Here is a 13,025-nt window from a genome sequence, read left to right as displayed (position 1 = left end):
GTTGCGGAAGATTACGTGAGTGAGTGGCGACGACACAGTAGTGTCGGTGGGAAAAAAACATCTTAGAGAGAGACGAGTCATTTTTCCACGTTCGAGTAGGAGAGGAGTGGGGGAGGGGGTGCGCAGGTGGGAGGCATCTGAACTGATTATCATGGTTATTGGCCACTGGCACTGATTGATGACAGGAAGTGTGGTTATTATGTTGTGTGAGGGGGAGGAGGAGGAGGCGGAAGGAAGTTAGGACGGTGTTTACGACAGTGGCACACATGCCATCATGGAGAAGAAGTGCCAAAGTAGAGCCGGATGTCTTTACATCATCTGCCGACCTGCTCCTCTTCCTGAGCCACAGTCCCATATATTACATATCGTTCAAAGTTTGAGCAAGCTTGTTAATAATTTTGGAAATATTACACACATTACACCCATTTGTCTTAAAAAAGGCGTGTGCGTCACGTGGCTATTTAGGTCCAAATCACCATCAAGTGATCACCCCCGGCAATAAAAAAATTGGGTCCGTTTAATTAGCTCAATGTGTATAATAACCCTGAGATTGCAGACCCCAGTGGGAACATGCGATTCAGCAGTGTGGGAGAATTTTGATTATTCCCAACCCTCGCAAACATGTAAAAAATAAAATAAAGTAAGGTATGACAGTGGCTCAGAAATCACAGCCTAAATTGTGGATTTGTAGAATCATTGCATCCCCCTTTTTTCCCACTATTCATTAATCAGTTAGTTATTTTCTTCATAACAAGTTTCATAAGCCAAAGTTGACAGATTGAAAAAGCTTTTTGTCCAAAACACAGACAGTCAAAGCCCAATGGTATTCAGTTTACAAAAAAGACCAACAACAACAATGAACTGTCGGAGTTGTTTCAAATTAATACGAGAACACAAAACAAAAAGGAACTAGCTGTTCTACACTAAATAAGCAATGGACTCATTCACCACACTTTGAAAAATTGGGTCAGTAGTACTGAGAGCGCCACAGTTCAGTACTTCGGTTATCTGTTCTAAAAAAAGGGTTTGCCGATCAGCAACTACTTACCACAGCGAGGGGAAAAAAGCATCTCAGTGGCCACGAGCTTTGTAAAGACAGAACGTTGTGCTATTGGATAATAGCAGATTGCATACTCCCATGGATAAATACATGTACTGTACTTCCCAATATTTCCTGTTGCATAAAAAGTCCAAAGACGGGTCAAACTTTACAATGTTGACTTTGGCTAAGAGAGCTGCAGGGTAAAAAAAAAGGACAAATGAGCAGCGTGATGCTGTGTGCTGTGATGGAGTAACAACGTTCTGTGACGTGAAAAGCGAAGCATGTTGGCCGACTTCCACGCATTCCCCGCCTGTCAGGACGAGGCCTACTCTCCCAGATTCCAGCCAAGTCACTGCTCCATTCCTCCTCTCCCACGTTCACCGAGGCATCATGATAGGTAAAGTAGGTCAAGACAATTATGAAGATAATTAGACGAAGCGTGCTCACAGAGAGAAAGGAGGCGTGGGGGGATTTTACCTGCGCTTTCCTGAATTCTCTTATTCCCTGTGCCGCTGCTCCTCGCTGGGGGCGTCTGCACAGCTTCTGGGACACTGCATCTGGCGGGCAAAAGGACAGAACAAACTGTTAGCCGAGGGAAGGGGGGAAACCACAAAATGCGGGAGATGTCTTGGAGCTGTTTGCTTAAGAGACGGCAAATGCAAAAATGTGAGGAGAATGATTTATTGATTTAAGAGACGAGATTTGCTCAGAAAGTGAGTGTTGTCAAGTAACCTCCCACCCCGTCATTCCAGATAAGAAAACCGAAAGCACAGAGCACTTCAAGTGACCGCGCTGACCCCCTCCTCACCTTCCCTACTCCGTTGCTTCTCCTTTTTACTACGACATCTAATCACTTCCCTTTCGCTCAAGGTCACGGTGGAGAGACGATGCTGGAAATCACTGAGGAGGCTTATTTGCCTGAACAAGTATATCCATCTTTTTCTTACACATAGAAAACACTGAATCAATTCACTCTGTAGTTTCAAACTGCGTCGCTCCAATACCTCCGCTCGTTGTCCAGCGGAGGTATTGGAGCGACGCAGTTTGAAACTACAGAGTGAATTGATTCAGTGTGTGATTCATCCTTTCCATTTTTCTGCGATGATAAAACATCTGATGCAGTTCCACACTATGTGAGTGGAACTGCAAATGTATATCTGTGGTGTTTGTCATTGTTAGCATCATCGTGCAAACAGATTCTGGCACATTCGCTGAAGCCTTAAGAGAAAAAAGTAAGGAAAAGTTTTTCCAGAGGAAGCCAAAGGGGGAAAAAAACAACAAATATGAATCAAAAGACAGGTTAAAGTCTGAATCACACCTACAAGGTGTTGAATCCTGTAGTTCTTCTAAATATTACACACTGTATAGCTTTAGTTGGCTGAGAAAAAGTCAGGCGTTCACTTACAGTCAATGAAAACCACTTTAGCTGTCGCTGTCAACGACAGTATCTGTACACCAAAAGGAGCAGGAACTCGGTGTGCGAGCATGAAACATCAAGATTAAAACAGGAAGCAAAAGGCATCTGCATGTGCGGACAAAAGGAGCCCGAGGCCTCTCCGCCACGACCATGTGCCCAAAGTTCAAAGAGCTGCAACTATGGAAACAGACACGACAACTGTTCACTGTATACTGTCAGCAGAAAAAAAAAAGGAGACGCCATGATGACAGGCACTCTGATCGAGGCCATGTAAACTTCCTGTTATTCCCCAGCAGTTAAGATTCTCTATCTTGTTTACCAGGGTGTGACACAGAGAGAGAGAGAGAAAAAAACTGTGGTGAGTCGATTTTGAGGCAGAGACGGTTTTATGTACAGAGACGACGGCGGTGTCAAGGACACGGTCACGGGGGAGCAGGTGAGATTCAGGGGTTTCCACAAGAAAATGTGCTGTGAAAAATGATTTTGCGGTCGTCTCAAAAAACACCAGTTCCAGGGGGCGTGTTATGAACACTATGATAAAAATCACAGGCCAGAGACAGTCGACGTTTAAACTTCGCCCGACTGAATTCAGCTCAAAACATCACATGATCCACACCAGTGCGAGTATGTGTGTGTGTGTGTGTGTGTGTGTGTGTGTGTGTGTGTGTGTGTGTGTGTGTGTGTGTGTGTTACAGGGAGTTTAGGAGAAACGGAGAGGAAGAAGGACAGAGGGTTCAGTATGGACTGGTTTAGTGATGACGTTTTTGCTCGAGGGGCCGACCCCAAAATTAGCTTAGCCTCAGTTCTGTGGGGAGAGAAAAAGAAAAGAAACTCCACTGTAAACGTCAACGGCTTTCTGAGTTTGTTTTTGGGCTGGTGGCGAAAATAATCAGTTTAATCACAGATCGTAAAAAACATGGCCACAACGTCAGTGACATGGCACAGATCTCCGAAATGATTTTGAAGCCTGAAAAATGAAGCTCTATTGCTCACCATCATTTCTGTGCCTTTCAAGAATGGTTGCAATTAGCATTTCACAGAATTCTGCTCTTTCCAGACCAAATCCAATTTAGCTATTAATATTTTGTTTCTAAAATTCCGGGAAAGAACACATAGCCTGAGAGATTTGATGCAGCAAAAACCCTCTGAAGTTGGTGTGGCCACTGCGGACTTCGATATTTTTGCGGACTTCGATGTTTTCTGGTTGGTTTGTTTGTTCGTTTTTTTAGGATTACGCAAAAAATTACAAAACAGATTTCCAAGAAACTTGATGGAAGGATGATTCATGGCCCAGGGTGCAATTCAGGAATGTTTTTTTTACTGTCTTTTTCCTTTGAAATATTAGATGGATCTTGATGAAAAAGACTAATTGAATTCAAGGATTGTCGGGCCTTGGCGAATGTACAGTATGCGCTTTGTGCCACTCTACTTTGTTTGTTTGTTTGCAAAAACTACTAAACGGATTTCCACGAAACCTGGTGGAAGGGTGGAACATGGACCAAGAAAGAACCCACCCAAATTTGGTGCGGATCTGTCCAAAGGGGAAGATCCAGGAATGTGTTTAGCACTTTCTTTAAAGCTACAGTGTGTAATATTTAGAAGAACTTATTCACAGAAATTGAATATGTTGTCCATAACTATGTGTTCATATATGTATAATCACCTGCAACAAAGAACCTATGTTATCTTCAACTTTGAATGAGTTAAATATAGTGACATGAGGTGGACCTGACCTCCGTGTAAGTCGCCGTGTTTGCTACGTCGTGTTGAACACGGTTGTTGCACAAAACAGTCCAGAATACGTCGCATTCACGTTGAATTTTCATCGCCGCCGGAAACCGGAAACGGAATTAGCGGTGCGCCACCATAAAGTGTCCCCCGTCGGTTGCTCAGTTGGGTTTGCAACTTTCCCCTGCATATTTCCCAGGGAATCATTCATGGATCTTGGTGAAAAACAATATACAGGGGACTGATAATATACAAGCTTGCACTCTACTGAATGCCATTCTAGATTGTTATTTGACATTATCTTGACACCTAACGACTGTGATATATTTGTGCCTCTTTCCTGAGCAAGCAACTTGAGAAAAGGATCACAGGAAAATACATTTTCCAAGCACAACATTTGTTTGGAGGATTTTTGAGTGTGTGCAAATGATTGATTGAATTTGATGGGACCGTTGGGCCTTGGCGGAGGTACGAGCTCCACTGAGTGACATTATATTTGTTCAAGCAACTCTGGCCACTCACTAAGCTGAAGTTAATTCTGAGGGAAAATAACACTGAAAACAGTTTCCAGCACAATGCACACAGTAGTGGTTAATGACGTTCGCTTTTTACGTGTATCTATTGTTCTTAAACAAAAGGGATTAGATGACTGCACATACACTCTCCTCTGTTCTGAAGGACTAACCACACAAACAAAAAGAAAACTAGAATTACTGCCTGGCAGTTGTACGCCTCCACCAACAGACTGCTACCGTGTCTGTGCAGACTAAAATAATATATGCAAGGAGGACTTTGAAGGAGTTTTTGAAGGTAATAAGTATATTCTATCATACTCTGCAAATTAATTCTTAAAATGCGTTTACCAAGGACACATTGACCTTGACCTTCAACGACCAAATTCAAAAATCAGTTCATCCTTGAGCCTGAGTGAACATTTTTATCAAATTTGAAGATATTCCCTCAAAAGTCTCCTGAGATATTGTGTTCCAAGAGAAAAGGACAAACCATAGACTGTAAATAAAGATGGACGACATGACAGCTTTCAAAAGTGAAGCCAAATCATCTTGATCGCCCCCTGGTGGCTGGCTGTAGTACAGGTCATAAACCCCGACCGGACATGGACCAAACTAAAAAGTCATATGTCTAATATTTTTTTTCTCTTGCCAGCTCCTCACTAGTGAACAGTCTCCTGCTCAAAACTACGTCACCAGCCCAAGATGGCAGCATCCGTATCTGGAACATTTTGACTTCATTTTTGGAACGTGGAGACGCAACGTCCATCCTATTGGACAAACAGATGAATGGATGCATGTTCGTAATGTACAAGCGTAAAGCCCCTCGCCATGGCTGTCGTCAGCTCAGAGGCATACAAGCAAAAACATTTCTCATCTTCAGATCCTCCCCAAGTCTTATCATTGTATAGCTCAACTTTCATATCTATCTCTCCCTCTCTCCACACACACACACACACACACACACACACACACACACACACACACACACACACACACACACACACACACACACACACACACACACACACACACACACACACACACACACACACACACACACACACACACACACACACACACACACCCACACCCACACCCACACCCACACCCTTCCTCTCCTCCACCCATCCTCCGTTACAGGAATGAGAGGAATGCACAATCCTAATACCGTGGGCCTCATCAGCAGCCAAGTCTCTCACTCTCGCTCACCTTGGGACACACACAAACCCACACACACACACACACACACACTCACGCGCACGCACTCTTATTGCGTGGGTCATGTGGGTCAGTCACTGGTGGGAGGGGCATGCTTTCACAATCCCTTACTCTTCTAATAAATATCCTTAACTTCATTATGACCTTCCGACCATGAAGGGCAGTGAAAGTTGTTTTTATGAACAGGTGTTTGGGTTTTTTTCCAGGCCCTGAAGGGTTGCATAGTAAACCAAATCTCCTGGAAGGCACTCCCTGCCCTGCCACCATACCATTTCTCTTACCGTGCCTGGCGATGACTTAACCGTGACGTTAAGTCCCTAAAAAACACTTTCACTGTGACGGATTACATTCTCTTTGATTCTTAAAGCATACTGGCACAACTAGAAAAGAAAAGGCTGCCTGGAAACATAGGAAATCAACTTAAAACCTTATGTTATGCAGTGGGATTTCACCCCCCCCCCCCCTCCAGAAATCACATCCAGTAAAGGCGATTTAGTTAATGCCCTGAAACCATGCAGAAGGAATGTGGGAGGGAATGCACCAGTACGCACGTTTTCACGCACCAAGCCAAAACTGAGTGTGGTCTGAAGGGCCATTACATCTGACTGCTCGTCATCAGTGCCTCATTGTAAACAAAAGAGCGCTGTCCGTCCATTTCTAAAAAAACAATGGTCACCCACTCATTAGCACAGTATGATGTTTTATAACCCTCCATCACAGAGGAGCATGGGACACACACACACACACACACACACACACACACACACACACACACACAGCCTTACTGGCATTTAAATGTAAAATTTAAAGGTGGACGAATTTCAATCACTGATTGCGTTTGTGGTCTGTGTGTCCATGGCCTTTACCCCCTGTCCCCCTTTTCTTTACTTGTTTCTATCTCTATTTATAGCTGCTATTGTGAAGCTGCCCTTAGGTGGGAGGATGGAGTGAGTATGTGTGTGTGTGTTCTCCAAAGTTGCCATCAGACACTGTAAATCAGTTACCTTCCAGCTGTCTGACTGAGCAAAGGTCCATCTCAGACTGCGGTGTAGCACTGCTGATCACTCAGAAGACAAACACACAACAAAACACACACACACATGCAAAGCCCCGAGACAGAACTGCCACACTGTAATTACAACACAAAGAGACGCACAATGACGTATCCGGCTGAGATCAGTCATATGGCGTCTGCTTCAACAATGAAAGACATAAACCCGACCCACTCTCGTTGAAACTACAGGGCTAAGACACAACAAGGCCTAGTGTGTGTGTGTGTGTGTGTATGAAACAGTCAGGTGCATGTGTCATCAGCAGTCGCAGACAGGGACCTGAGCTTGGAGGAAGTGTTGCCATAGAGATGCGAGTTGCCTTCTCAGGTTACAGTTTGGAGGCTGGAGCCCCTGGGGTAGCAGGCATAAGCCAACACACTGTCTATCTATACATCTGAGGCTGCCGCTGTTACCACATCGCACAACTGTACCTGCGAGGAGACACGGCGTGACCACGGAAACCACAGCTGTCGCACCACACAGGCCTGGTTCTCTAGGCTGTTTTTTTTTTTATTACCCCCGCAAAGGAGGTTTTCATCCCTGAAAATATTTCTAAGAAAATTGGTGGAAGGATGAGACATGGGCCAAGAAAGTACCCATTCAATTTACACGTGGTTTTATGGTTTTGATTCGTCTTTTTAATCAACCATTCATTCTTCCGCAATGGAGATTAGATTTCCAGATCTGCAGAGTTCTGTTTGCTTCTCTATAAGGGTCGAGTGAATTTGAGGGGACTGTTGGGCCTCGGTGGAGGTACAGTATATGCACTCTACTGAGTTCCATTCTAGTTTGTTTGGTTGTTTGTAGGATTACACAGAAAACTACAGATCCTTGGTGGAAAGATAGGACACGAAAGAAGAAAGAATCCATAAATGTTGGGGTGCAGATCCGGACAAACGGGCCGATCTGTACAAATTATTTTATCATTTTTGTAAAACATTGCAATATAGGGCGTTTTCTTTTTTACAAATTGCCCAGGGAATAATTCATGGCCCTTGATGAAAAAAGAAAACACATTAAGGGGACCGGCATCCATGAGTGTGTGCGATTTGGTGCGGCTTGATTGATTTTAAGGAGACTGTTGGTCCTTGGTGGAGGTCTGCGCTCTACTGAGCGACATTCTAGTTGAAGACTTATCTCGGGTGTATCACACTGTGCCTCCTCTGGCATTTCTCTCTCTGTTCATTACATCTCCCTCTCTCTTCCCTCTCCCACTGTCTTCCCCGCATTCCTTGGCAGGTCCCGGCGTGCTGTGCAGCAAAGTGGAGAATTCCAAGAGACGCCGCTCTCATTTCACAGGCGGTGACATTTCTTGCTGTAGCAACTTCCATTCAAATCGATAGTTTTATAATAAGCAAGATTTTGGGGGCTTAGAAAAGACAAAAGTGATCATGCACGCTATAGCAAACACAATCCGGCTTGCGCGCACACACACCCACATCTCACACACACACAAAAATGAAAGACAAAGAAAAGAGCATTCACCGTCTCCCTGTCACAGTTACTCTTGAAGAGGACATTACACAAGTCCTTCACTATAATGAGGAATAGAGAGAGCGAGAGGAGGAAGATAATGGAGGTGGTGCGAATGAGAAGTGACAGTTGCAGCACACACACAGCAGGTGTTTCACATTTCGAACAGGTACAAAGACAATACCGATCTTTTCGACAAAAGAGGCCCTCTTGAAAAATATGTAAGTATTTTGTATGAATGTGTTGTTCCTGGAAATAGCTTGGAAAATCTGTTGCATCAGTTCCGTTGGTTCTCAGTGTTCAAACACAGCAGGAAATCAATGAGACAGCAAACATACACGTCTCCATAGTCTCCATAAATATTCATCTTCTCTCAATTGTTTTCCATCTTTTCTCTGCACTTGGATTTAAATAGAGCCCAACCAATACATCGGTTGGCCGATAATATCACAGACATCTCGGAACCTGTGTTCTTGTTTGCCGATATGAACCAGTATTTTTTTTTTAAAGTATCTCAGTGTTTTCGAATTTTTTATTTAGAGTATTTTTATGATAAAGTTTATGTTGAAACATACATGTTTGACATACATGCACATGGCAGTTTATGAAATATCAAGACAATTAACTTTCCCCACACTCTTCACCCAGCGATGGATGGAAACACCCTCAAAGGTTGAAACTAAGTCAGCATTATTTTCCCCCTTCATGGTCATTTGAAATCCAACATGGTGGAGTGAAGCCAAAACAATGAAAAAAGATCACTGCTCAAATACTTAACGACGGCGCTGGTATGTTTGGTTTGACCCTCCTGCAATCTGCCATTACACCTCCATGTTTTCATATGCTCTTCTACTCCAAGACTTGCGGAGTCATTGAGCGCGCCTTTAACGTCCTCCACCAATAACTCTTATTATTCTTCTGACAACCGACACCAAACACGCTGCTGGTTTGTAAAGTGGAGCTGGTTGCATTAGCCGCATGGCTCCTCGCTCTTATCACAACCTCAAGAGTTTCACCAGAGACAAACTTTCCTCCAGTTGACTACAAACTACAAACACATGAGGAAAATCAGCCCTCCGGAGAAACTGACGTCACGTAACATTATTGCTCGGCTTCTTTTTAAACCCCGTTACAGGACGAGGACGTCACCGAGAGGTTTCTCCCCCCTTTGTTTTAGGGGAACACTTCTTTGGAATCCTGCTTTCATTGGAGTCTCTCAGCAGAGCCCAGCTTTGGGACTAAATCTGGCTCAGAATAAATAGCTGTATTGTTGGCCGGTGCCTGCACAGTGACGTCAGTCAGCCTTATCAGTGTTCTCTAACTTTACCTCAGCGGAGGCCTGACAGCAGACCCCACCCAACACAGGGGCTTCCAGGACGAGTGCCTGAGAGAAACAACCTCATCGATTGCATCAATAGGGGGCAACAAAATTTCTCAAAGTGGGGAAAAAATTTCCCATGCAAAGCCAAAGTAGAAACAGATATTTGTTCAGTCTCGTGGTAAATTCTCATCCTGTTTCGCAACGTGAAGCGTGGCACTGAGATTCTCTGCAAAGAATCAAGTAATCATCGCCTGTGAGGGGGCAGCAGCGCTGTCACGGAGACGCTTTTGAATAACTGTATTAATGGCAACTCTCTCGAAATTAAGACAACTGAGCGGTGAAATCCTCCTTTAGAGAAAACAACCGTGAAAAGTCAGATTGAGTCTCACATGACAGAAAACACCCTGCAGCCATGTCTGTCACCACTCTGACCCTTCGGAGCACGGGGCCCCTCAGGTTAGGTATGAGGAGGGGGGCGATGGGACAACACCCACTGTAATGTTGCTGTTTATGTAATGTGATATCGTGATCACATTTTATAGAAATTAAACATGGGAATCTGTTTATAGTTAAATTACCAGATTGAATGTCTGCTTTCTGCACAATTATGTCCTTTCAATGAAATATAAATCCAATATTACCATAGAGCAGTTGATTTACAACTTTGCCGATGATGAGCTGAAGCAGCTGGATGTTAAACGGATGTGTGGCCTCTCAAAGGCGCATCACAGCGGGTTTGTGTGATTTCAAACTCATCTAGAAGACTTCTGTCTCTGTATTGAGGAAAGCCAAACTGTTTAAAAAACGATTATGATAGATAACTTTAAAAGTTTCACATCCTCTTTTAACTTCTGTGTCAAAGTTTTCTCAACGACAAAACAGACAAACTCGTCATCGGTGACACAGTTTAACAGTTGAGTAAATGTGTCCCAGTGTGGACCAAGTGTTTCCTGAAGTGGAACTGAAGGCTCACTGAAAATGATCCAAGAGGATCTCCAGCTCAATAAAGTCTGGAGCTGCAACAGTTAAGCGATTGGTCGTTTAGTAATCGACTGCTAAATGAATCGCCAACTATTTTGATAATCGATTAATCGGTTCAGGCAGTTTTTAATGAAAGAAAAGGTCAAAAATCTCTGATCTCAGCTTCTTAAATATGAATATTTTCTAGTTTCTCAGCTCCTCTGTGACAGTTAACTGAATGTCTTTTGTGTGTGGACAAAACACAAACATCATCTTGGGGGTTTGAGAAACACAATCATCACTTTTCACCATTTTATGGACCAAACAACCATTAATCGAGAAAATAATCAACAGATTGATCAATAATCAGCACTCATAATGTCATCCCACAAGATAGAAGCAGCCTGCCTAACTGTACGCCGGTGTCAAATAAAAACTTTTCACTGGGGCGAAAATTGATATGGATTTTGGGGAGACACTGATATTAAGCAGTAAATAAAATTCACGTAACGCTTTAGCAGACGATATATAAGATGTCGCTGTCAAATCCTAACGACAATTAAATGTAATTGTATATTCATAGAACTTCAATTCAGAAACAAGTCTTTTAATCTTGTCTGTATTGTTAAAAGAAAAGTTGTCATATTGGCAAACATGAACGCAGATATCGACCCGTCTGTGAGCGGCGCATATCGACCGATATTATCGGCCAAAATACGATATATCGGTCGGGCTGTATTTTTTTTTTATTTTTTTATTTTTTTACATAAAATGAAATCACGCCATCTTTACAGTTGTATAATAACAAAAAAAACCCACATAACAACACAGGCATGACTGTCGGAGTCACCTCGGCCGAGCTGTAATTCTCGCGGGGGAAGCGGCAGCAGAACAAAACCAACTCCCGTTCACAAAACTGCGAAGTTCGTTCACGTGTCGCTTCGCAAAGTCACCGACTCGACCAACAAAATACTGAATCTCTGACAAATTCCACGGGGTCTCCTCGTGTGTTCAGCTTGGATTTTATAAACAGCAACAACACTTCAGAGTCAAACATTACATCAAGATAATACCCCCCCCCCCCCCCCCCCCTACAAAAAAGATTTCGCTGTCGCCACCCACTTTAGTTCCTTAATGCCAGGTTCATTGTGTCCAAATAACGACTGAGGAACGTGTTTGCTAAGTTAAATTAAATGCGGATGTTGTGCGAACACCGACGTGTTGAAGATGTGCGTGCTCCGGGGAGGAGGCGAGAGAAGTTGAACGCGCAGCCGCGGCGACGCGACACTAAATTGGCCCATTTGTGAACGGAGTCTGGTGTGGCTCGACAGGTGAGAACCAGAAAAAAATCACTCACACGAGACGGACCAGTGCGCACTCACCGTTAGTTAGTCATTGTCCGCTTCGAGGTCGTCGACGAAGGAGAAGGAGCCGGGCGGACGTGTGTACAGCTGGAAGTTACATGGGATGTGTTCCCCCACAGAGAAGAAGTTCCGCGATGAGAAATCATTTGAAAAAGAAGTGCGAGAGTGACAAGACGCAGCCGCGGCGGAGAGGAGAGGAGCGCTCTCTCTCTCTCTCTCTGTCTCTCTCTCTCTCTGTCTCTCTGTCTCTCTCTCTCTCTCTCTCTCTCTCCGGGCGGGACGAGAGTCTCACAGGTGAACCGGAGCGCGGTCCTGCTTCCTGTTTGCTTCAGAAGGTGAACCTCCTCCTCCTCCTCCTCCGCTGCTTCAGCCGCTGCTGGTCGTTTCCTCCGCCGGCCTGTCCCCCCTCGCCGCCACCATCAAGTCTGGCAGAGTGACTGAGAAACAGGACATCCGGGTTCAGTCTTCAAAATAAAAGCCCCTTGTTGCTCACCGGACGCAGCCTGTGTAGTCAGACAGACAGATAGACAGACAGACAGGCCGACAGGCAGGCAGGCAGACAGGCAGGCAGAAAGATAGAGAGAGAGATAGAGAGAAAGACAGACAGACAGACATGCAGGTAGATAGGTAGACAGATAGACAGACAGACAGACAGAAAGATAGATAGACAGATAGATAGATGAATAATGATTATGTTCAGTGTCACATAACAGCAGCAAATGTTTTAAACGCATTTCCCCATATGAACAAATCCATTATAATCTATAAGTTTTTTTTGCAGCAAAACACATGAATGAGGCTTTTATTGTGAAGGCCGCCTCTCCCTTCCTGTTGTGTTCTGCTTTATTCTGGAGCTGATTTGTTGAGAGCAACTTTCCTTCAATAATCACACTAAACCTGTGAGAAATGATTTACAAAATTAATATTTTCAATCT

General features: G+C 44.0%; 1 protein-coding gene across 1 annotated transcript in view; it reads right to left on the bottom strand.

The window, feature by feature from the left end:
* Positions 1 to 12,498, bottom strand: part of pik3cb (phosphatidylinositol-4,5-bisphosphate 3-kinase, catalytic subunit beta) — a 52,730-nt gene extending 40,232 nt beyond the window's left edge. Inside the window, exons 1-2 of the mRNA XM_035622628.2 lie at positions 12,109 to 12,498; positions 1,520 to 1,599 (exon numbers count right to left, since the gene is read on the bottom strand). The gene's annotated coding sequence lies outside the window, so the exon portion shown is untranslated. The remainder of the gene's footprint in view (positions 1 to 1,519; positions 1,600 to 12,108) is intronic.
* Between the last annotated feature and the right edge of the window lie 527 nt (positions 12,499 to 13,025).

The sequence above is a fragment of the Scophthalmus maximus genome, chromosome 11 (assembly GCF_022379125.1).
Source record: "Scophthalmus maximus strain ysfricsl-2021 chromosome 11, ASM2237912v1, whole genome shotgun sequence".
Classification (NCBI taxonomy): Eukaryota; Metazoa; Chordata; class Actinopteri; order Pleuronectiformes; family Scophthalmidae; genus Scophthalmus; species Scophthalmus maximus.
Note: the sequence above shows the minus strand (reverse complement) of the source record. Positions and strands in the feature narration are given on the sequence as shown.